This window comes from Excalfactoria chinensis, chromosome 6 (assembly GCF_039878825.1).
Source record: "Excalfactoria chinensis isolate bCotChi1 chromosome 6, bCotChi1.hap2, whole genome shotgun sequence".
NCBI lineage: Eukaryota > Metazoa > Chordata > Aves > Galliformes > Phasianidae > Excalfactoria > Excalfactoria chinensis.
This window is the reverse complement of record NC_092830.1, coordinates 18,949,575-18,974,732: the sequence shown is the minus strand read 5'-3', so window position 1 is coordinate 18,974,732 and position 25,158 is coordinate 18,949,575. Positions and strand designations below refer to the sequence as shown.

General features: G+C 41.5%; 1 protein-coding gene across 6 annotated transcripts in view; it reads right to left on the bottom strand.

The window, feature by feature from the left end:
• Window positions 1-25,158, bottom strand: part of NDST2 (N-deacetylase and N-sulfotransferase 2) — a 126,844-nt gene that overhangs the window by 75,325 nt on the left and 26,361 nt on the right. For 5 of the 6 annotated variants that reach the window (XM_072339962.1, XM_072339963.1, XM_072339964.1 and 2 more), the window contains exon 2: window positions 4,079-4,144. The gene's annotated coding sequence lies outside the window, so the exon portion shown is untranslated. Of the gene's footprint in view, window positions 1-4,078; window positions 4,145-13,237; window positions 13,514-25,158 lie in introns of those variants that run through there. The other variant, XM_072339959.1, reaches the window with a different exon arrangement.

Here is a 25,158-nt window from a genome sequence, read left to right as displayed (position 1 = left end):
CTGCCCACTGTTTCTTCCCATTTCAGTTAATTCTCTGTTTCAGCCCCTTCCTTCTCTTCCTGCTTTGGCCTCTGATCACACTGACTGATTCCTTGGTTCCTTCCCAGGAACAGAGCTGACAGAGAATTTGCAGAGTTGAGTGTGTTTCTGTATGAATCGGGCTCTGACTACACAAAACTGCTTCCTTGCTGAGTGTGTCATGGAACAGCAAATATGTGGAGGCTGAGGCCAGGCTTCCCAGTGGAAGGTCACCTACTCAGAATTGTCCCACCACAAGTGACAGATATCCCACATTTATCATTCTCAAGTTCAAATACAATTCAAGGCCAACCTTTTTTCTTCCTCTTTTGCATGCTAGAAGGGGAATAGAATGCTAAGGGCTCTTTTTGCTCTTACTTTTCTTAAGTTTTACAACCACTCTAAAGTTTCTGTAGGGGTAGAACTGAAATTTCCAGAATAGAAATGACAGATACTTGACATTATCAGCAGTACTGATCTATACTGAAGTATGAAGCTGCAATCACAAGAGAAATGCAGAGTTACATGAGAAGCCTACAGATGAAGTACAGACGTAGAGCTACCTGCAAGCAGGATTTTATGGTAAATAAACAACACAATTGGGAAAAAAAAATACACAACTGAAGATGTATTCATTTAGCACAAAGGGCTGCAGTACAACCCAAAATCAAGAATTTCTTGCATAATAAGCAGTGTTTTAAAAGTCAACCATAAATACACTGTTTTGTTCTTTTTGAAGTAAAACGCAAACACAAACTGAATGGGGGACTGATCAGCAAGTCCAGGTATTCATCTGCATGTGCTATTTCTTGGATTGCAAAATACGGGCTTTAAATGAAGCAGCATCTATTTTACAGTTCATTTCTTTGCCTATCTTTGAAGGGAAGGTAGCAGATCAGTCTCTGATTACATGCAAAGACAAATCAGCAGTCCTAACTGAGGAAAATATGTATACAGTATTTTGGAAACTACTTGCCTTTTGGCTTCTAAAAACAGCACGGAGATTCCATTTGCCCTCATCTGTTAAACACCAGCACACCTATATATATGCTGGTTTGCAATTTCTTTTGCAAAGGAAGGGAGCAGTTACTTTGCAGCTGAAAGTTGATCAGGAAAAGATTATCTTTAGATGAAATACACAGAACATTTTAAATGCAGGTGCCACCTTTAGCAAAATATCATCACTCCTAACATTTCATTTCCACACACATTTTTATTTAAAAACAATTATTCAATAATATGTTTTTCCTGAAAAAGCTGTAAAACAAATAGTTGAGGACCAAAACGGTATAGAACGTGTCACATTTCTCCTGTCTCCCTGGGATGTATGTCACAGCCAGTATCTCACACAAGACTACTAAAACCTATCTCCAAACTAGTAAACAAACCCGCTGTATGGAAATCTGCAACATGACCTTAGAAAAGCTGATCCTGAATTAATTTTATAGTCATAAGACGCAAAGAGGTGAAGAAAGAAATCAGCCCCATATAGTCATCTGAATGCCTCTATTGTCTCTTTCGTCACACTAAGTTCGCTCTGTTGTTGTTTTCATCTTTCTTTTCAAAATAGCCTCCTGCAGTTTTAAGCTAAAGATCTTCCTGGAGCTTCTATGCGACAGCTGTAGTATCTTAGCCATCTGTTTAATTTATATTTGCTAATGCAGCTCCTGCTGCTTTCAACTGACAGCTTTTTTCTCTCTTATTACCCCCACACGGGAATCATTGAACTTGCCAAAGTTTTCCTGTAGTCTCAGATGTCAAATCAAGTCTGGTGACAAAAGGTGATGAATGAGGCTCCTATGCACCTCCCTTTCATTTTATTAAAAATATGAAAATTTCAAAGGAGGTTTTATGTTACTTCTTTAAAGAAAAACTATAAAGAAAAAGAAAGGAACGGGTACAGAAACAAAGAGGGAAATCGTAAAGAGAAATCATAGCCCCTTCCTGTCAACATGATAATTCTGTGGGAAGGTTGAGGCCGGAGGACCTCCAAGATACCGTCAGAAGAATATCCATTACTTACCCACTCACTAAAGCCACAATTCAACCTCTTCAGTCACCAGTCCCACCTACCAAGCTAATGACTTGGCTGACCAAGGACTTCCCCTCACTTGCAACCAACAAAGAATCACAGAACATCCTGAGATGAAAGGGACCCACAAGGATCATCAAGTCCTGGATTCAGCATTGTGCAGGCCAGAAGAATTCACAAGAGAGAGAACCAAAGCCCACATTTGCAATGCCAGTAGTTACTGCCATCCCATAAAACCTTCTGCAGAAAGGTGTGGGGGCTGCACCCTGTTCTATTAAGAAACACTGGATAAAGGAAGAAATCACCTCCTGAAACAGTTGCCAACCGTATACAGTAAGCACAGAAATTACTGTCCCTGCAACTCTTCTGCAGCATGGTATCAGGAAGATAAAGGAGTCCATCCCTGCTGAAAAGTGACAGAAAACTTCAAAATTTAATGTAGATAGCCCTGTTCTGCTAAAAATCACATTAGCTGAATCATGGTGAACTCTGCAATGCCTGTCCCAAGTGATGGAACACCACACTTGACTAATGCCAATCCAGGAACAGGTAGACACATCAAACACAAAGAGCTACACAAAAAGCCAATCCCGAAGTGTGACTGCTCATTACTAATCTTCCCCTTTCAAAGAGTACTGATTAACTGAAGAGGTACTCAGAAACATGAAATGGGCACATCCCAAAGGCCTGGAAGATGTATGATTTCTGGTACCAGATATGGTCCATCAGAGCAATTGATAAGAAGCTAGCAGGGATGTATATCTGAGGGAATGCTTGGAAGACAAAAAGTCATAATCTCTTATTACCACCACTGTTCCCAGAAGATGATGAGAAATTAAATCGATTGCTCTGACATTACACTCCAGGAGCTGACTCCAGCAACCACAAAGAATGCTTTAACTCTTACGCTGCGCTAAGACTTTTTGTTTTAGTTGTCCTCATTTCCTTTAAGCTATCCAGATTACAGGGGGGAAACAGAAGAACAGAGAAGTCAGATTAGGAAGGAAAGAATTAAGACATCTGGAGAACGAAGACACAAACATGCAAGAAGCTTTTCTATTCTGGCAGTATGCTGCAAATATTCATTCCAAAACTCAATCTTTCAATGATGTGCATGACTTAGTGTTTTGTTTCACAACTGCCTCAGAATCATTCCCACATGCCCTGAATAGAGCAGGACTTTATCCAGCATTACAGATCTGCTACTCTGTAATTTAAGAAAGGCCTGGGTAAGTACATGATGCACTCGTGCTTGGAAGAACACAAATATCAATGCAACAAATGGGAAGGAACTTGTGACAGTCCCCTATCTTGTGCACCATCATCCCACAAAGTTTGGAGGATAAAGTCACTTGAAACATTTTTGAAAGTACAGGAAACTACAGCCAAAAATAACTACTGGTGCACTCTAGAGAAGCTTACTGCTTCATTTTTGTATCCTTACTTCTTGAAGAACTGTGTACAAAAGAAAAGCATATTGTATCAAACAGAAAGGCTAAAAAGGCTAAAATCTAAAACAACCTTAGGCCTGATATACTAACAGCTACAGCACACAAGGTTGTTACAGCCACTCCTACCCAGGACCTTGTCCAAGAGCTAGACAAACTGACTTCAACTTTCCTTCTGTATTGCAGCCTTACCATCTGTACAAGGAAGTAAATGCTGATGCACTTCAGTACTAACGTACAGCTCTACAGATACACAGCACGGATTCTAAGATTTATGATACAGTGACAATACCAAGAAAAATAAAATCACCTCACAGGTAACACAGGCCTGAAAACATGAAGAGTCACTACTCAGCTTCTGTTGATTACTTGTTCTTTATAAGATTCCATAAACAGCAATCAAGGAAGCATTAGACTATAATAATGTAGAAACAGATTAATATCCTAAGTCACAGAGAAGTATTCTTATGACTTTTATAAACATACTGAACAAATGAATCACAGCATAGGAATTCTGTCCCATTATCTGTCTACCATGCTTCTCACGCCAAAATGATCTTTGATATCTATTTTTCCTTACCTCATATGCACAGTCTAAGAAGAGCTGTGTTATATCAGATGCAGACTGAGTGAAAACTCCACCAACCTGAGGAGAGAGAAGAAACATCATGTAAATATATCTACCTGACAGTGTATGGCAGCAACATCTTCTGCATGTTCTCCGGACATGGTATAGTATCCACTACAATATCTGCATTACTGCAGTTTTCAGTTCAGGAAATTACAGTGAAGCAGATCTGATTCTGGTGCTTTGACTTTAATCCACTTTTGCATGCTTGCTAGAACCCTGGAGGATGCAAAAACGCATCTGTGACTCTTCAGGCCAGAGGAATAACTTAATCCACCAGAAATTATCCAAAAGTGAAAAAAATAAAGATCAAAGAAGAATTTTAAGTAAGGCAAAATATCCTACTTATTTTTCAGCCAGATTTTCTTTTTTCCTTCTTTCTCCGTTGACCACTATTTTGACTAGCCTCTGACCACAAGCTCTAGAAGGGAAAAGAGCCTCTGCCATGTGCCACTGCTCAGCCTGGTGCACCACACTGCTGATAAACAGAGTGGCTGAGCTGCAGACTGAGAAGACCATGCGCTTCCAAATGAAAGCAGAACAGCCAAGAGCAGCAAGGTGACCAGATGATGCCTTACCCAATGTGATGCTTTTAAAAACCTGGTACAACCAATTTTTCAAAACCAGATGCAGGAAACAAAAACTTCACTGTAAGAAGGCACCAGATTTCACAACCATCAAAAAGAGTTAACTTTCTCTCTGTCAGCTACTACTACCCAAGGATAGAACAATATTTTCCTACCCATTAGCAGCAAACAAGAAAATATCTGCACTGCCTCCTGCAGTTTCAGGGTGCTGGTGCACCTCCCCCTTCAAAGACAGGCTGAGGGAGCTGGGCTTGTTCAGCCTGAAGAAAAGAAGGCTGCAGGGTGACCTCACTGCAGCCTTTCAGTACCTAAAGGGAGCCTGTAAACAGGATGGGAGTCAACTCATTGGAAGGGTAGATAATAGAAGGACACGGGGAAATGTTTTAAGTTGAAGGACAGAAGATTTAGGTTGGACATCAGGGGGTAGTTCTTTACTATGAGAGCAGTGAGGTGCTGGCACAGGAGAGGCTGTGGGTGCTCCTTCCCTGGAGGTGTTCAAGGTCAGGCTGGATGGGGCCCTGGGCAGCCTGGTCTAGTATTAAATGTGAACTGGTTGCCCTGCCTGTGGACTGAGGGTTGAAGCTTCATGATCCTTGAGGTCCCTTCCAACCCATGCCATTCTGTGATTCCGTGTAGGTTATGTTTATGATAAGTACTGTCTCCATATATATCTCCCTTTGGACATCTTTCCACAATTTGACAACAAAAGTTTAACATAATCTGTATGGTGGGAAAACCTGACATTGCTTTATTGCTTGCAAAATACATCTGTTATCCATCACACATATTTGCACATGCAAACCACGTAGGCCTGTAGATGGTCCTGAAAACAGAAAATAAAAAAGCACCTCTCTTCATACTATACTGATTTTACAAAGCTTTTTATTTATTTATTTTCATTATTTAAGCGCAGAAGAATTCTGCAGCGGAGCCGGATCCAGGATGACCTGTCCTCTCAATCTTTGCAATAAACATTCTAAGCACTGAACATCCCATGAGAAAACATCTGAACTACACTCTTTATTCTAAGTTTGGTCAAACACCACTTGATACATCCTTCAGCCAAGCATTAACAAATGAAGTCAGCTCTCCACTACTCAGTGAGGGAATGTGAGTATCCAGGAAATGAAAAACCCTGACCTCAAAATGCCAGTTATGCAGGGACGTCAGCCTGTTACCTTTGCAGTGCTCAGGGTCTGGAAGGTCAATTACCTGGGGCACGGTGGTCCATATGTCAACCCAGCTAACAAACCTCTTGAAGCAGAAAGGGTCACAGACATGTAATATGTTACTCTTGCACAAGTTTTCCCTCCTAGAACTGCTGTAACCACCAGCTCTGCTGCTCAGAGTCTTGCAGAACCAGGGCTGCAGCCCAGCCCTGCAAGTTGTGGACTCCAGCTGGCTCCTGTGCATTTAGCTCCTCAAAATTTGCTTCACAACAGTCCATACACTGCACAATGGAGAGCTGTCAGCCATAGCTGTGAATAAAGCTGGCAGAGTTTCAGCAGGTCAGTTTATGGCCTGGGGTTTGAGCCATGCATGAACAGATGCACTGCTTCCAGGTCTGAGCCCAGGATTTCTGTATGGGTAACCTGCAACCTGAAAAATCTACATAGGGAAAATGAAACCTAGCTGTAAAAATTAAATGGAAGAAAGGCCAATTTTAGTGCCCACAGTTATTCATAGTTCAAAAATCCATCTATCATGCTTACATATGCAATGCATAACGTTCCTCATACGCTGTTTGAAATCCTTTTCTCTCAAGTTCTGCCTATGTGCATTCCTCTTCATTTCCTGGTAACCTAAGGGATTCCCCAAGTGCCACTTCAGTTAAGAGCACACAGATGATAGTCTCCAGGAAATCAGACCTGATTCTCCAGGCACTCCAGCATAGGCAAGCAATTATATACTTAGTTAAGCAGAACTGTCCATATATACACAGCATTTCAAAAGCAGAGCATTAGAGACCTTAATATCACTCTGAACTCAGAACTCCAATCATTAGGTCACAGTCCTGCCTCAAAAGGCAATGCTAGTTCACTTTTAGCATAGAGGCAACAGTTCTCAACAAATTCTAAAGAATTTACAGTTTTTACCTGTCAGAAAACCAAATTTTGTTGCTCATCTGCACTTTTGGCACCTAGATTAAAAATAAAAAGGCAAGTACAGCTGCTCACAGCTGATAAGGCCTCCTGCTTGCGGCATCTATTTTTATCCATGATCCAGACTAACAAACTAATGTACTCAAAAAACCTGAAATAACTGTTAGATAAAATATGGAAATGGGAAGATAGGACTAGAAACCACCTTCTTTACTGGATAAATCTCTTCCCTGTAAGCCATGAAAGAGCAAGTTTGGTGAAGCTCATAGATGAACCATACTCCACCTGAAGATGGCTGCCAAAGCAGAGACTCTCAAAGTCAATTTCCAAGTCAGTACACTCCTAATGGCATCCTGTTGGTTCTCATCTGAGAGTGGGACAAGCACCACTGCCAAACCAACTAACGCCTTTTGCCTGAGAACACTGATGTGCTGCTCTGTGCACAGGCTCCTTGTGCTGCACAGGAGTGGAGGCATGGCAGGAAGATGCATGTGACAGAATGACATACGGGAGCGTAATGTTAGCATTTGAGATTAATCTGGTTTGTGGGGTTGTAAAGCAGATGGAAACAAGCTTAAAGTTCCAGGAAGGAACTCTGCAATAATAACAAATAGGTCCTGTGGTGTTAGGGTCAAAGGAGAGCACATACAAGAGAAGAAAATAGAGGATAGAAAAAAGCCCATGTTAGCTTGGCCCAGAGCTGGTATTATTCCTGAAGATGAAACCCAGCCCAATTGAGTCTGAAAACCCCAGTATAAGAGGGAGTCACAACTCACACATATATATATATATATATATATGCTATTCTTAGGCCAAACTGAGATACTGCTTATAGGAGAAGAAACTGCAGCTTGTCCTATACGTATCTGTAAGACAGTATTGCTCTGCGCTCAGTCAGATATCCCAAAGCGTATTCCAGAGAAGAGTTAATAGCTGCAGGGTACATTTTCACAGAAGCATAAGCCATTCTTGGCGGCTACCAGCATAAAAGGCCAGCCCACATCCCTAGCTATTCACAGCACAATGATCCAAATAACTAATCCACCAAAAAATTAATATCAGTTGGCCAGATTCATGAGTTGATCGAACGCACCCTACAGCTGCCTCATTTCAGGAACTAAAGCAAGACAGAAATGCCAGAACTGCGGGAGACAAGAGCAACACTGACCTTTCCAGAAGCATGGTCTGAGATCACCTTTCATAAAATAGCACCTTACTGTATAGACAAGAGGGGAAGGCAGGGGATATTCAGGCTGCCTAGAGAATGTCCTAGACTATCAGGCTATGTTCTCTCCAGGCTACTTACTTTTGGGGGAAAATTCTGGTCATGGACATGCATTTTATCAGCTTTGCACTCTCCTGTTTCTTTTAGAGTGATCCAGTGCTGAGAAAAATGCTTTAAGTTTTACTTAAAATAGAAGGACCCCTTCAGTTAATCCTCCCCCCACTTTTATCCTTTTGCTCTCCTGACGAATCCAGTCACAGCAAAAATCCAGCTAAGGAAAAGCAATATACCACCAACAGACAATAATCAGGCTGTGCAGACCACCGCTCTGGATCAAGACTAAAGGAGAGGATTTCATGGTGACAAATGTGAAACAGCCAGCAGCTGGTTTAGAGGCACAGTCAACACAACCACATCTGATGACAAGGGGCCTCCCCCTCGTGCTCTACCCTAATTTGACTCCATCCCTCACTAGCCTGCTGTTCCACATCTTCATGGTAAACTGACATCAAACATCAACTCAGAAATCCAGGGTTAGAGGGAACAGTACATTCATAAAAGAGATTAGTCTAATTCTTGTCATGCTTCCTGTGTTGTATTTTGTTTCAGTTTTTCATTTTGATTTTGTGATCCAAATTTGGGTTATGGCAAGACGGCAGCAACTTCAGTTGTTATGCATAATGCAAAAAGAACAAAATAAAATGTCTCACCTCTGAGAATGCAGTGCTTTACACTCGTAGAAAATGCAAACACCAATATTACGTGTTTAGCCACTAAAAATCAGGCAGAAAATAGATTCCCAACATCAACCAAAGTGATTTTAAGCATAAAGCATGAAATAGAGTGACAGAGACAAGGATTACACACAAAAGCAAACAGAGTACCTGAAACTGCCGTATTTTTCCAGTTAAACCCTCACAAGTGTTGACCAATTATTCCAATCCCCCTATCCCAGAGAAGCAGTGCTATTGAAAACCTGAGCCTTTAACTACCAGCCACACAGTTTATAGAGCAGCATCTCTTCCAGGTGAGGGGAAATGATCTCCTGCTGTGCTGACCTAGCACAGAAACACATTTTGTCTCAGCTGGAAATTGTTATTACATAACCAGTGCTCTCAATACACTAGAAAAATAGCTCAGATACCTGGCATCATAGATCTTAATATTCCCACTATGTATAGGGCCATCGAAATTCCCACTGCCTCTCATTTCTCACACACTTAATATGTTGATTTAATTAAATGCCTGTAATTCAGTTTACATTTTACAGGAGGCAAAAGGCAGAGAGATTCTGGTAAATGACACTTGAGATAAGAGAGCGAGCGGGTGGAGAGCTCATTCTTTGCATACAGACCAGCCTGTAATACAAGACTCAAAAATCCACTTGACCAGAGAAGGTTGGAAGCTGGAAAGTCATTCGACAGTATTTAAGTCTATAAACAAGTGAAGAGCCAGCTTCCCTGCATTGTGGGCAGACACCCCTGCTCCACTCAGGGTTTTTTCCCAGCTACAGTGAACAAAGCCGTGTCCTTTCACGCTGGCTCGGCACTGAGCAGCAGCGAACAGGAGTGAAACTGAAGCAAATTAGGTCAGACCTACGTTGAGCTGGCTGGGAAAGCCTGAAGCAGAAAGCCAGGCACTGATTCACCAAGGATGAGGGGAAATAGAACATGCAGCAAACAGGAGGAGGTCTGGAGCTGGACCTTCCTCCAGCTGCCTGCATGTACAGAGCAGCCAAAGGCTTCAGGGTGAGATAAGAGAAGGATGAGCTCTGGCTACTGTCTAGATGGGAGAGGAGGAGGAAAAACTGATGGCAGCAGAAGCATGGCTGGGAATAACTGCAGGAAAAAACCAGCACATTTAGGGCAGAGGTAAGCAGTAAAAGGAAAGGAGAGACGGCCCAAAGTTCCAAATAATGCTGGCAAAATTCAGAAAAAAAATATTAAATACGCTCATTTCCACTAAGGGACAACTGGAGTGAAACAGGAATATAATATGAGAACAGGGATTACAAATAATAAACAACTGAAGAACAGTCAAATCATCCAGCAAATTTTCCTAGGCTCAGTGCAACAATTCCTTTGTTCAGTATTTTCCTGCAGAATTACCGAGTCCTCTGTGCACTCAGGCAGTCATCATCTCAGACATTATATTGGCAGATAATAAGGAAGCTAAAATAATACATTTGACAAATTTACTTTATTTCTGTTCAAACCAGCTGTAGCATTAATTGAGACGTTATTTAAACACATTAAACAAGAAGTTAGCTAGCAATGTGTTAGATGGGCTTAATGAGAAATACAGCATGAATCCGCTCCTGTGAGGCAGTGCAGCCACGTCAGTAAGACGCTCCTCAGCCTCCCCGCTGATGGATGCAGCATCACGATCTGCCTCTGTTCCTCATACTGCCATTTTTGTTTGTCCAAAAATATCATTTATATGCAACAATCATTCCTAGAGTCAAAGATCCCAGGCATGTGGACACAAAAGGCTGCCTATATCCCTCACTATGACACACTCCTCAGGATCTGTGACACTGTGTCATAGAGACTGTGGAAGCCCCATCAAATTCAGTGATGGGAACTTACTGAGTCCCATGAAAGGAAACAATGCTGTCATTCTGGAATCCATTTGCTTTTCTGCATTTTCAAATCCAAAATATTTCCGAGGCTTAAGGAAGTTAAGGAAATTGAGAAAGACCACAGATTTGGAAAGCTGGGTTTTGAATAAGTAGCTGAAGTTGATGTGAAACCACATAATATCTGGGTGCTCTGCTGCAAGTGTTTGCATTTTGTACAACAGAAAGGTCAGATCTCAAGTGCAGAATTAAGGACAAGTGAATTCAAGAAAGAAAGAGAAGCTGAGAGAACTAGACTTCATAATCTGAACTGCAGGCAGAAGACAAAATCTTCATGATTTCCAGAGCTGCACAATTTAGGGCATTTTGCCTCTGGAAGAATGGAAACAACGGTACAAGAACACAGGGCATCAGCAGGAGTCACCCTTTGGGCACTGTAAGTGTCAAGAAGGACCACTGCACTGTAGCAGCCACCACCTCAGCACCAATTACTGAAGTCAGGAGGTATCCCCAGGCATGATTAAAGAAGTCTCCTTTGGTGGTTAATAGCAACCACAGTATATATTCATGACAATCCTGCAACCCATACCGCATTTGACTGACATTTACAGAGGAAAAGTTACAAAACTGCTATTTTGCAACGCTGAATCTAAAATGAGTGGGACAAACATTTTTTTTTCCCAAGAATAATTTAACCAAAGGCCAGATGGAATGAAACAGAGAAGCTACCAGAAGCATCCTGATAATAAAATTTCCTGTTATTTTTGTTGCTGCTAAGTCAAGCCAGTTCTCATCAGGGAAAAGAAAATAAACAAAACAAAAAAGAAAAGGTCAATCTTGGAAGGGTAGAAAGAAGAGGCATTTCAGAGGGCAATCTCACTACACCACTGCAGAGAAATGGAAGATTTTTTTCAGAAGCTGAAATATGTCAAATATCTGGACCTTTTTTTGTCAATCTCTACAATTATTAATGCAACCATCCTCACATACAGAGTGAAGGAGAAAAGTTTGGGGATTTCATCTCACACAAACTCATAAACAGGTAGGCGTATATATTTTGTATGGAGAAGGCAGTATCTACATGTTAAAAGCTCCAAAAGTTAGCAGAACAAAACACCATGCACACCCCAGCCTTGATGCTGGTACCACCTCAGCTCCCTCAAAATTGCCACAGCAAAACAGCTGCTCACCCTTTCCCCCACCCCTTAAGAATGGCAACATGAAGCTGAGTGCCTAATAGGGAAGCTAATCCCAAACCACAACAGTATCATTCTGTGTCCCAAAGGACTACCCCCTTTTCTTCTCTGTATCACTCTCTCTCAATTACATCTGACACTGGTGACACATTTGATGGTGAAAAGAAGCTGCTTAACAGTATATTATATATTTTAATTTATTATTATTTTTTACATTATGTTTACTTGTATTTTATGTATATTCACATACACACGTGCCTCTCTGATTCAGCACAGACAAAATTCCCTTTTAACACACCAGTGGCTGAGCTGATAACCTGTGAGCGTTTTGGAAGTGGCTCACACAACAGGAAAAACAACCTCACTGCAGGAGAGTTCCAGCAGGGAGACAACAATCCAACAACAAACAGGACATAAAGCATCAAATGGAAAGGGAACACTTGCAAAGCTCAGACAGATGCAAAAGCTGCCAGTGGTACCATGGGAAGATGTATTTGTTTAGCGAGTTTAGGAACATACAGACGCTATTCATGCTTGGGTACAGAAATATTTATCACTGTGATACTTGGAAGAGATACACTGGGAGTTCAAATGATCTATCAGGCACAAGCGCAGCTTTTCAAAAGCACCCAGAGCAATTCTCTATGTGTGACCCTACATTGGAATCCCATCCCTGATCACCAGCAGGGATTCCTGCCCTGGTTTGCTCCTGACAGAGCAGCTTTTCGTTGAAAGGTCACAAAAATATTTTCCCTCTCCCAAGCAGTGTATGTTCACGGAACGCTTACAGTTGGGAAAATGTTTGAATTGAATTCTAACCACAACTTGCAGAAGGGACATCCACACACAAATCAAACAACAGCAGGCAGATACTTCCCCCAAATTCTGCTAGGTGTCATCAGGCAAAACAGCTCCTCCTGTATGCAGGACGAGCTTCAGCCTTTCCCCAGAAGCACGAATTCTCCTGATCTCTTGCTAAGCCATCATCAGCTTGCGATAAAAGTAATAAATCACAACGGAAAAGTATTTTTGGTGTAATTTTACACCACTATCATTTTGATTTTTTTGCTTTACAGCACCATTTTGCACACTTCAGAAGAAACCTCAACATCACATTCCAACCCTGGGCCTGTTAAATCCACAACTCCATGTATTTGTTATTAAAAGCACCCTATTTGGAATGCTGTTAAGATCCTCTGATAATAATGCCAGGAGTGGGCATCCAGTGCAGGAAGGGACTGCAGGATCACACTAAGCACCACAGACTCCCACTAACTGCAGCATCACGGTCAGGACATGAGACAGACAGCAGCCACAACACTCCACTTCTCATGGGGTGCAGTACTAAAATGAAGTCTAAAAGATGTATATACAAAAGAAATAGGTTCTGCTAGAGCATGCGTTGTGTCAATTCCTTCCTTACCTTTCCCTTTAAGTTGCAGAGGACACATCATCCCTCAAATTAGAGCCGCAAGCAGCAGCAAGAGCCACGTTTGAATTTTCTTTTCCTGGGAGCTCTGGGGAAGCAGGAGCACACACTCAAGTGAGCATTCATGCCTCAGCCAGCTTGAGGACAAGGCTCTGCACCAAAGTCCTTAAGACCTTCTCACAGCTGCTGATTTCATCCAAGGAACTGAAAGAGCATCGCAGCAGGACACTGCCAGCCTCCTTTTCAGTCCTCTCTCCTGGACTGCCAGTCTCTGGCAAGTGAAATGTCAAGAACCAGGCAGGGGCGGTGTTTAGAGAAGGAGGGATAAGAGATTCTCACCATCCATCAACCTCAAAACCTATTCAGCCGACAACTTGAATGGGACTGGCATTTCATTCTCCATGGTAACACGGGATGGAAGGAGCTTGGAAAGAGAGAGTGAGAGGACAGACACGGAGGAAAACCAATGCAGGAGAAGTAGGGAAAGCTGTAAACTTTGTAACCTCTCTTTGCTGTGCAATTTGCATGTAGGAGGGGGAGAAGCCCTTTCCTTGCTGCACACCCCCAGACAAGCTGTCCCACAGTCTGAGCAAGGTGCCGGTTCTGTGAGCAATGCACTGCTGGGGAGGAGGAAATCCCTTCTTCTACACGAAGACAAATGCATCCTGAATGCTGGGAATTAGGGAAAGTGGCAGATTTGGGGTGAGTGCCCCGCAGTGAAGAGAACTGTCTGAATGGGGAAAGACGCTACTGCTCCCTGGGCAGTGCTTCAATTCTACAGATGGGAGCACCAGCACTGGCTCACTCTGTGCCAGCATCGACCACCAACTGGAACGGAGAATTAACATCACCCCTTTGCCTGCTTCACATCTCATCTGGAAGCAAATGCTTGACTGTTGCTTCTATTGTGCTCAATCACAGAGAGGCACAGACACACAGGCAATTTCTTCCTTTCCAAAGCACACCAAAACAAAATGTAGAAGCAGCTGGACTTAAAATCCAGGCAGAACCTTTACCAAGCATACAGGAGCTCTGGGTAATTCAGTTCTTATTAACATTTCGGGCCCAGCCACCTTCTGAACTTTTTGTCTGCTATTTTACATTCATAACTTGAGCTGTCACAGCCAGAATGTGCACAACAGGGAAATTACATTTGGATTCATGCACGTTTGTGTTCCAAGCCGGCCCCATGCAGCTACTGAAAGAGTCTCTGGCTAAAGCACTTATGCAAGATAACCAAACAAAGGGCTGAAAAGCTCTGCAAATCCTGGCTGCTGCTGCTGCCATCTTATTTCTTTCTCAATTCTTTACACAGATTCTTTCCCAAAGGACACATTTAAACCTCCCTCCCCCACCCAAACCCACTGCCTCTCAATCCCATGTTTGTTCTCCCTTTGATGGTGTATATGGGACAGATTGTTGTGCAGTACATAAGGTAATAGCCTTATCTATGTAGTTGGCTCTGTGTTAAAGGTGATCAGCAGAGTTGTTTTGAATTCTCCCAACATTTATCTTGTGTTAGCAAATATGTTAAAAAATCGCATTTTTTTTCCAACTATCATATTTGCTTCTATTATTCCTATTTCAGTTTTGGAGACGCAGATGTCCTGTTCTTATAGAAGTCCTTATTTACCACTCACAACATTGCTGTTACCCATATGGCGTGTTAATACACAGCTCTGGCCACTGAACTTCAGCCTTTATCTATGAGCCATTTCAAAGCTGAGTGAATACAATCTAAGACTCAGCAGCAACCTCTGAGGGAATGACCCTAGCCACCTCTGCTGTCACTTTCTATTGCTCTCCAACACACCTTGCCAAGAGCTCTTTCACCTTAGGTAGAAGAGGGCACATCTGCCTTCTGAAATGCATGGTCTAAAAGTAGTTTCCTTCTTTCCTCAGTGGTTTAACAAGAGAAATGGGCCTGCTCCATTCTCTCTAACCCAGACAAAGCCAGCTAAACTGGGAGTGACACACAACAGTTGGAAGTTGTCAGCCTCCTCCACGTCTAAATAGGCAAAAAAATGCAGCAAAAAGCATCCACACAGATGAATTCAGCTCTTTTCACTTGTGATTCTGAAATATCTTCAGAAACATTTCCACCCTTGCTTTAAATAACATTCACCCACATCAGTTAAGATGGGGATATTTAAAACAAAAACTTACTATTTTGGTTTTGTGGAGCAATCTCCAAATACTTTGTTATTTTGCTTTGTTTGCAGGAGCACAAAAGGGAAAAACAGTATTTTTGCCACTTGTCACAAAGCAGGATCATCTCCTCAGCACTTGCTGTTCGCTCAGCTTCACCTTGATCCTCTTCAAGGTTTGAAAGCATTATTGTTTATCTGCAGCTCAAGTAACGGATTTTCTTTCTCTCTGAAGTGAACTCCAACATACTTCAAAGACTTGCTGTCTACTAATATCACTCACTTGTCCTGTTGTGATCCAAACACCACACCAATGGAGAAGGAGTGCTCTCCCAGATCCATTCCAGCAGTGTAGTTTAGGCAAGGGGAAAGATGCTAACCACAGTGTTATCAATATTCAGAAATGTGCCAACAAGCAGAGTCAAATCAGCCATGCTGTCCCAATGTGTAGTTTCCTACAGCAACCAGAAAGGCAATGTAGATGTTTCTCACCAACAAGATCTATGGTTTGGAAATGAACCTGCAATGAATAGACTAAAGCTAGCACCACAAAGCACTCTGCAGAAAGGTGTGGAGGAAGGCAAGCCCACACAGAACCAGGGTCTCACCCAGCTTCCCAAGCAATAGAATAAACAGTACAGTGCAGCCAGCATTCAAAGCACTGCCCACCACGCATGTCTGTCACACAAGAATAGAAGCTGGAATCCAGCAATAGCTTCAGGCTGGCTGAGAACGGAGCTGACTTTGTTGGTTCTGATCGAGTTTGGTGGTCTGCACACAGCTGTTATGTTACAAAAGCCACCATCCTGACTGAATGCAGCATTACAGGGCAGAGAAGCAGCAGAGAGCTGCTGGTGGTACTGACACAGCAGCCCAGTGCACCTGCTCTGGAAACAAACAGAACTTCAGTTGCAACAACTGTGAACCCAGAACTAAACTCATTTTTTTCAAGCAGATGTCTGCTCTGAAAAACATCTTCATGCTTACCAAGAAAATTAGTGACTGAAGTTACTACACCATAGCAGTGCTATGATTTAGCAACAGAACATTTTACTGTAGCTATTCACTACAGTAGCATATTAAAAGGACAAGCTGAACAGTTTTGTTACACGTTAAGAAAAGAAAGATGTCCCAGCTCCAGACTGACTCACTTGGCACGTGAAAACAGTGGGAATCAAATACTCCCCCTTCATGACCTTAAGGGAAAGCTCATTCAGTCAAACATTTCATACCCACAAACACCCCCAGAAAGCAGTACTACACAATAAATTAACACAACAGCAAAAAGCCAGAAGGGCAGAGCAACTGGCAAGGCAGCCATGCCTGACACCCACAAGTCAATGCTGACCATTAAGCTGCTGTGGTCCTCGATGCCCTCATTTCATATAAACCAGAACCCTTCAGCCCCAGAATAATGACACATTTATCAAAGTGACAGGGCAAAAGGCTCAAGTTTGAAAATCTCCACCCAGGCCTAACAGCTATCCCACCGAATACCATGCGCAAAAAAAAGGCGATGCCTTTGACTAATACACCTCCAAGGACAATTTTTAATCCATGTGAAAAAAATATATGCATATACTAATTTATGCTTATAAGCACCATGAAATAAATCTCAGATTTTACCTGGCTGAAAATGCAGATGTAAAGAACAAGTGGAAAAGACAGATATTCAATTATAAAGAGGCAGAGGACAAAACAATAGAAACAACTGGACATGAATCTTTCAAAGCACAAAATAGAAAAGCTTCTCAGAATAACAATAATAGAAGACTAAAAAACAACAACAAACAAACAAAACAAACATTGAGAACATCCAAATGTTTCCGAGCAAGTAAATATTCAGTCCCTAAAACTGAAAATCTGATGGTGTACTTACAAGGAGACAATTTTCTCAGTTTTCACTGAGTATAAATCAGACAGCTGCCTGCAACTGGAAATGGGAGCAAAATATGTGTAAGAAATGCTTTCTTTCCTTGCAGAAGTTTTTTCCCCTGGCATAAGGGAAGGTTTTGCTTCAAGAAACAAATATAACATTATCCAAATCTACATCCTTAATAGGTAAATTTACAAGAGAGTAGTTGGTGTCTTTGTTTTTTATTTTTTATTTTTTTTTCCCAGAATTTCCTCTTGGAAAAAATGCTACTCCTTGATTTTAAGAGACATGAGAAAAGACCGAAAATTGCATGAAGTGAATCTTACAGACACAGAAATGCGATAAAAGTTTCACAGAGATGTGTCTCAATGTCTGCTTCTGTCGAAATTACATGATACTTAAATATAAGTGGTAAATGATACATGCTTGGGATACAATATATGGCTTATAGCACAGCACCAACCTGCACCTTAAAGACCTGCACCAGTGTAACCAATGCAAAAAATCATTGGTTTTTCTTTTTCTGGGGGGTTGCAGATGAATGGAGTGAAGATATCCCAACCAATCTTCTTGTTTTAGTACTAAATCAGAATCTCAACAGCTTAACTATCTACAAATGGACTTCTCTGAAGAAGAAACTGACTTCATTTAATTTTGTACCATTCTGCAAATAAGAGGGCAGTATTTAGAGCAGATGGCACAATTTACTTCCTCCTTACTGCTACCAATAACAAATCCCATGATTTCTAAACTGTTTTCTAGTTTTGCACACAATGATTCTGGCTGGTACAGAACAGGAAAAGCAAGCTCAAACAATTCCCAACATGCCAGCTGTGCAAAATGTTGCAGATAAATACAAAGAAATACTATAAATCACATATTTTTACTCACCTCCGCTCCCCAGATACCAAAATAATGCAAGAACCCACTGAGGTACCACTGCAGATGTGACCTAAGGCACTGACAAATGAGTAACTTCTGTAACTTTCAAGGCAAAGCAAGTTCCCAGCTGCCCGCTTTCCTTCCCCAGTGTAATAAGATGCAACACGAACTCAGTTTACAGTATGATGCCATATTATGGCTGGAAGGCATAAGAGATCTGGATTTAACAACGTGTAAAATCGGAGCATAGCACCTGTGCCTTACTTTCAGCCTGCTTGATTTCCCCAGGGCCAGAGACATACCTGCCACCTGGAGATGGGCAGCTGCCTAACTTGCTCTTCCCAGCAGAGCTACATGGACTTCAAGTCCCAAACCTAACTTTGGTGGTGGGGAGGAAAAGGGCACTTGGAATGCTATCAAGTGCTTCAGTGAAAAATAAGAGTCCCTGAAAGGAAATATTTAGCACACTTTACATGCATCTCTTTCATAATCTCCTCCCGCTTACCTGAGCTGATATAAGAAACATTACATTATAATTCAGATAAATGCTTCCAGTGACCATACTGCAGACAGAAGCATCAGCAGCTGCTGCAAAGAAACACGGGAAGCTTGCCTCTACTGCAAAACACTCCACAACACTCCTCTCAGCCACAGAGAAGGTTCTCATCAAACGTTTGCATTCTCTAAAGCTGTCTCACTGACAAACATAGTAATACGATGTGTAATGAAAGGGGATAAAGCCTTGCTTCCCAGAAAATAAAATCAGGCAGCCGATTTTACGGGAGGAAAAAAAAAGAGGCTGCAGCTCTTGCTAATGGCTCTGTAAGTGTCTAATTTCTAATGCTAACAGCTTCCTACACTTAGGTGATGAATTTGGAAAGGAGAAATTAAACAAAGGCGCGTTATACATATTGTCTCACAGACATGTTAACTTCTGCCTCTTCTCTGAAGGTAATTTGTACACTGCAGCTTTCTGCATTTCACAATTTCATCATCATTTGGAGCAGCAATAACGGAGACGTGTTGCTGAAAGCACTTCAGATTTTCTAGGCTGACCTTCTGTTCGCTGCTTCCTCACACAGACGGATGCCAAAATACCAGATCAATTCTTCTGTCCCATTGCCTTTCTTCTCAGATCTCCAACTTTATTCAGCCACTCCCAAATATTCTGTGACTGCTTGGAAAAATCTACTATATGGTTCCCCCCCAGATCATTCCTCCATAAAACAGTTAATCTTGAAACGACAATGCTGTCACCTTCCTTTTGCAGGTTTCTGCCATTGCTGTCACTATGGAAACAATCAGAACTTCAAATACGTTAGTAAGCATGATTTCTAAAATGTGAAAGCGCCAAAGGTAAAAACTCTACATAAAAAACAATCAAGACAAAATTAGCTTGTTAGCATGGAAAAGCTGGCTTTAAAGATTTTCAAGTTAATATGAAGTCCTAGGGCAAAGCTGCAGTGAGCCACGGCCAAGGAGAGAGCTGCCAGTGCAGCATCACGCATCAAGTCACACAGCCATAGGCTGCAACTACCCACCAGGACTGCAAGCATCCCCCCCCCCCTTTCCATCTGTTTATAACACAAAGATATAGGTGCTAAACAAAAGTAAGCCAGTGTATCCTCAAACCATTATATCAACCTGAGAAATTCTATATGACATACAGGGAATGGGATTTGTTTCTTTAAGATTCAAGAATCATTAAAACAAGGAAGGTCCCTGTAGCTTGCACTGCCTGTATCTCAATAGCAATTCAGTCATCTTCCCCTCTGTTCATCATCTTCATTCACTTCCACAACAGAAGCAAAGTCAAAGCCAATTATTCTTAGCTTTCCAACCAAAGAAAGATTTAAAGCAGATCTTAGAGAAACACTGGCTTCAGAGCTTGGTTGGACAGCTATTCTGCTGTGTTGCGGCCTCAGCAATGCAAAAGCAGAGTGCTTATTATCGCTGTAAGACCGGGCTCATCCAAGCTCTGCATGTGCAGAAGCAGCAGTTTTCCCCCACTCCCAAAGCTCACCACATACTTCACTTTGACATGTTGGCTCAATTATAGCACACGGGAGCCTCCAGGGAACAAATACAGCTCTTTGAGACAACTCCCTCTCCACCACACATACATGCTCTCTCTGCTTTTTTAGAAACTCCTTTCAGTGAATGTTTTGTGTTTTATCATCCTATTATTCTCCTTCTCTCCCTTCAGTACATTATTGTGATGCACCCCCTTCGTGCTGCTGCTTTCCTCTCACCTGCACTGCCTTGAAAAGTAAGCCACTATTCTACCTCAAATTCAGCTACTGAAGTTCAAATACAGAATGCAGAAGCAAGAGGGACTCCTCCTTATTCCAGTGTAGAAACACTCCAGCTTAAGGAAACAGAGCAAGAAAACAGCTCAAACACAAACTCAAGCCAGAGAGCACAAGGTAAGGAAAGGAACAGACATGCAGCTGTGAGAGACTTCAACATGAGGTGAATATTTTAAGGGGCAGCTGGGGGTCAGGGAACAGTTCTGCACCAGAGGGCGGTGGGCATGGAACAGGCTGCACAGGGCAGTGAGAACAGCCTGAGTGCTGAAGGTTAGGAAGCATCTAAACACTACTCTCAGACAAATGTGTTGGATTTTGGATAGTTTTGTAAGTATGAGAAATGTAAAAAAGGAGTCAATAATCCATCTGTGCCAAAGTATTCACTATTTCCAAAACGTATTTCAGATTTGTCACATCTTCATAAAAGTTCCAAGTGTTTCAATGTGGACTCATATTTGTATATCACTATGCTACTGCTCAGCTTCATACAACTCTCCTTCCCTATCCTTCTTGGATCTCACTTTATCCTCTTCACTTCCTTTAAGCAGAGTAGAGGACTAAACTTTTACATCCATGCAGCAGCATGGTTTCACCACAGTATATTTCAGTATTATCAACTCTTGAGCATTTCAAGGAATTATCATGCAATTATCAGACTACTATTATAATAAACTACTCTAATCAGTATGATGCTGATTACAGCATGACCTCTACTAAAAAGTGTTCTTAGGACTCTGAACAACTATTAAAGATGGCGACACAACACTGAGCTGAGAAAAATCTAAGTAGTAAACACTACAAGTTTTTGCACTTACTAGATGACTTCTGCAGGATCAATTATGCCATGAGATCAAGAGGGGAGACTTTGCAAAACTCTTTCACACACACGTAAGGAACTTGCATTTTGGGAGGTTATTACAGAGCACTGGGAAAGGAAACCGGAGGAGCAGCAAATCTAAGTTACCTCATCTCAGAATAAGAAGTCCACACCATGATTTAAGGTACCTTAGCTTACTATAGATTGACTTCTTATCTTTACAAATTTAATTTCATCTTTTCCAGTACACCCAAGGCAAGAAGGTCTCCAGCAGTCAGCATGGCAATTTATCCCATCCTCCACATGCCTTCAGAAAACAGTGTGCTAGGTAGAATGGATGTTTGAGTGAAAACATTTTCTTGTGACAGAGGATCTATCAAAAAGTGAAAATTCATTTACCAGACTCTGAGATGAGTATTTTATAATGATGGAGAAAAGGACCATAAAAGGGTCATTGCGTCACTATAAATGTCATCCCCTGCAGCCCCAAGACTGGTAACATTCAATCTCCCTACTTGGATATAACTTTCAATGATCCTCTTAAGAGGAAGAACTTAAGAATAAATGAAATGCTAAATCTGTTTAATTTATGGTATGGAGGCCTGGTCAGCCGGGGCCAGGGTTAATTTTATCAGCTCCTTATCTCAGCAGAAATATGCAGGGAAGCAAAGATGAAGTCTGTGAGTAAAGTCCCTGAAGCCTGATGCATCATGTACATAAGTAGTCAGAAATACTGCTCCCTTAGTGTGACTAAAAGCATAGTCGCAATCAATCATCTAAAGCATGATGTGTGCATTTAACCAAACATATTTGGAATCCCTGTCTTGGTTGCAAAAGTTGACCGACAGGCTTTAAAGGCTGAAGTAACAAAGCACATCTGGGATAAGAGACTGATATCAAAGAACTGAGCAGCCTGATGAGCAATTAACAACACAGCAAATCTGTACTAGTGTGGAAAAGGAGTTTCATGATTTGTGATTCAGCTGAAGAAAAATTTTGAGGATCTTGCCTGTACAGTGTCATATAAGGGAAGAAAATATAGAACTGAAAATAAACAACGGGTCATCTCTAGTCTTGCAGTGATATCTGTCTAATCCCATCCAATCAAAAAATGTACCTACCATTTGAAATAAATACGCACTTCATCTTCTCATGCTGTTCTTCCTTTGCATATTCAGAAAATAAAACTGTGTCCATTACCTCTTCCCTCTTTGATTACCTGATTAGTGAACAATGTCATCTCACTGTGACTTCTTGGACTTTCATTCTAACACATTAATTAAATGGAAAAGCCAAAACATCATGTAGAAAATTCTTGTCATTTTCTTTGTCTTTCATGTTTTTCATATGTCATTCCAAACTGGAAGATACTTTTCATACATGTACCCAAGGTTCACAGATATAAACCAGAGACAAAAAGGGGGAAAACAAGGTACTGCTTGCAATATAATCAAACCACAGATGTGGGCTAGTCAGATTATGACTCATTACCTGCAAAAGACTGAACTTGTTCTAGACATTCTGATTCTCTGGAACAGAGCACCAACAAGGCAAATAAGCTTTGGAAGATTTATTACTACTGGCAAATGACAGAGATGTTCAGTGACATAACAGCTGCCTGGTAAGAAAATAAATGAAATCCAAACCATTCTACTGATTCTACGCTGCTCCAGAACTAACACTGGACACAACCTCTGACCAAATGCAGCTCTAGCAGAGCCCAGCAGGCTCTCTGGTGGACTCACACACTACCAGAATAATGATAGTCAAAATCAACACGCGAACCCAGGTCTTCATTTTTCATGGTTTACTCCAGCTACTTTAGATATTCCTCTGCATTAAGAGGTAAAGATAACCTGGTTGGCAAATATGAACAAGCAGCAAAAAGGCATAAAGCCCCACTTACTGTTTCAGTAAATACTTTAATTCTATGAATGGATTCCATTGTTGATATTCATACCCCTTTTATTGGACATAAACAAACTAAGCAGTTACCCTGCTGACAGAACAGAATCACTAAATCCAGATGAAGTCTACCATTTTGGTGGAAAAGGAACAGAATGGCAATCATATGACATACATTTATCATATTTCTAACATGCTTCTGGAAACGGAATATGTTCAGCAAAAAAGCACAGAGAGTAGGAATTTAGACAGAACAAAATGAAACGCCTGAAAGCAAGATTCTTGGCAAGGAACTGTCCTCATTCAGATGAGGAAAGACTGCATTTCTCAGCAATTTTTCACACCCAACACAAATTCAAGGCTTATACTTTGAAGAATTTTCCTGCTCTTCCTAGTTCATGGAAATTCCATCTCTGCCAGGCAATTCAAAGGAATCTGAACAGCAGATTCCATTAACCTGAACTCTGAGACAGCAACTTGGCTACTGTGAGTCACTGACAGCTGGGAATAATCCTACCAGCTTTGGAGAGACACCAAATTCAGTGTGATATCCACCCCCATGTACTCTAGTCTATAAAAGCCAGCAAATCTGAAAGGAATCACAAGGATACTACTACGTACTGGAGAGGGAGATGCCAGTCTACTTGAACAAATCCCTCAATACAGAGAGCTGTTTCAGGCAGTTAGCAATCTCAGCTCCCTGTGCCCACAGCTCCTCAGCGCTTTACATTCAAACCTGTTGTTTCTAAAACAGAGATCTGAACTTTTACCTGCACCTGAGTTTCTGGTTTGGGTGATGATCTGAAAAGTGGGCCTAGACAGCCTTCCTGCACTGAGCAGTTATGATTACAGTCATCTCCAGAACATCAGTTCTCTGGGCACCAGAAATGAAGAGCAGAGGGCAGTATTAACATATGCAAGGAACTGCCACACTTTTCACATGCACAGAAAAGTGTATTCAAGCTCTTCTCCATTGCAAATCAGAGCGCAGTTACCACAGAACATCAGGGATAAGCCATCATCTCCTCTCAATACCGAAAATTACGCTGTATTGTATACAGCACTAGCCAGGTGGATTGATCACATCCCCACAGTTTAGACAATTACACAAAAATCACTGAAGGCATGCAGTATATCAATTCACTAAAAGAATGAAAGAATGAGGAAAGAAGCAACTTACTTCAGATCCTCCAAACTCTGTCTTCTATAAAAGCAGATTTGGAAGGAAGTTGTTGCTATTTTTCATTTGTTTGTTTTTAAAGAAACCCATAGCTTCTAGAGGACTACCACCCAAACAAAACTCAAAAACTGCCCTGAGACTTCTCAACACATAAGCTTTGCTTGGTCTAACGGCCTTGTCTGCAACAGGAAGTTTTAGGGAAAAAACGTGATACTGCTTCCATTTCAGTTATATCGTTGAGTTTCATAATTCATCTACAAAAGGTAAGATGACCAAAGATGCTTTCTTAGCCCCAGTAGTACCACGGGAATTGCTGAATTGGATCTTATAGGAAATGATTATTCTCAACAACCCCCAAGGTACAGAGAATTATTCCTTATGATTATTTGATAAAATTACAATCACATAACTATAACTTCTTCCAGACCAGAACCTCGCATCAACCTGCCATCTCTTGCTATTAAGCTCATTTCTTGCTTGCTCCCAAATCCTTCTGCATGCTGTGCTCTCCAAGACTGCTCCTCACCACTTCCTGACAGAAGGAATATTCCAAGTACAACTGGCAACTCCAATTCATATTGCTGTGCCAGAAGTCAGTCAGGGACAGACTTCTGACACACAGAACCTGCTTTTTAGTTCCAGGCAGTACACTCTTTACTTTAGCATCCTTCTTTTAAGAGACCATCAATCTCCTTAGTCAGAAGGGCTTTTACAATAGATGCCATAGAGCAAAAGAGTCACACGCCAACACCCTGTGCTACATGGCATATTTATCTATGCACAGAAACAGAACGAGAAC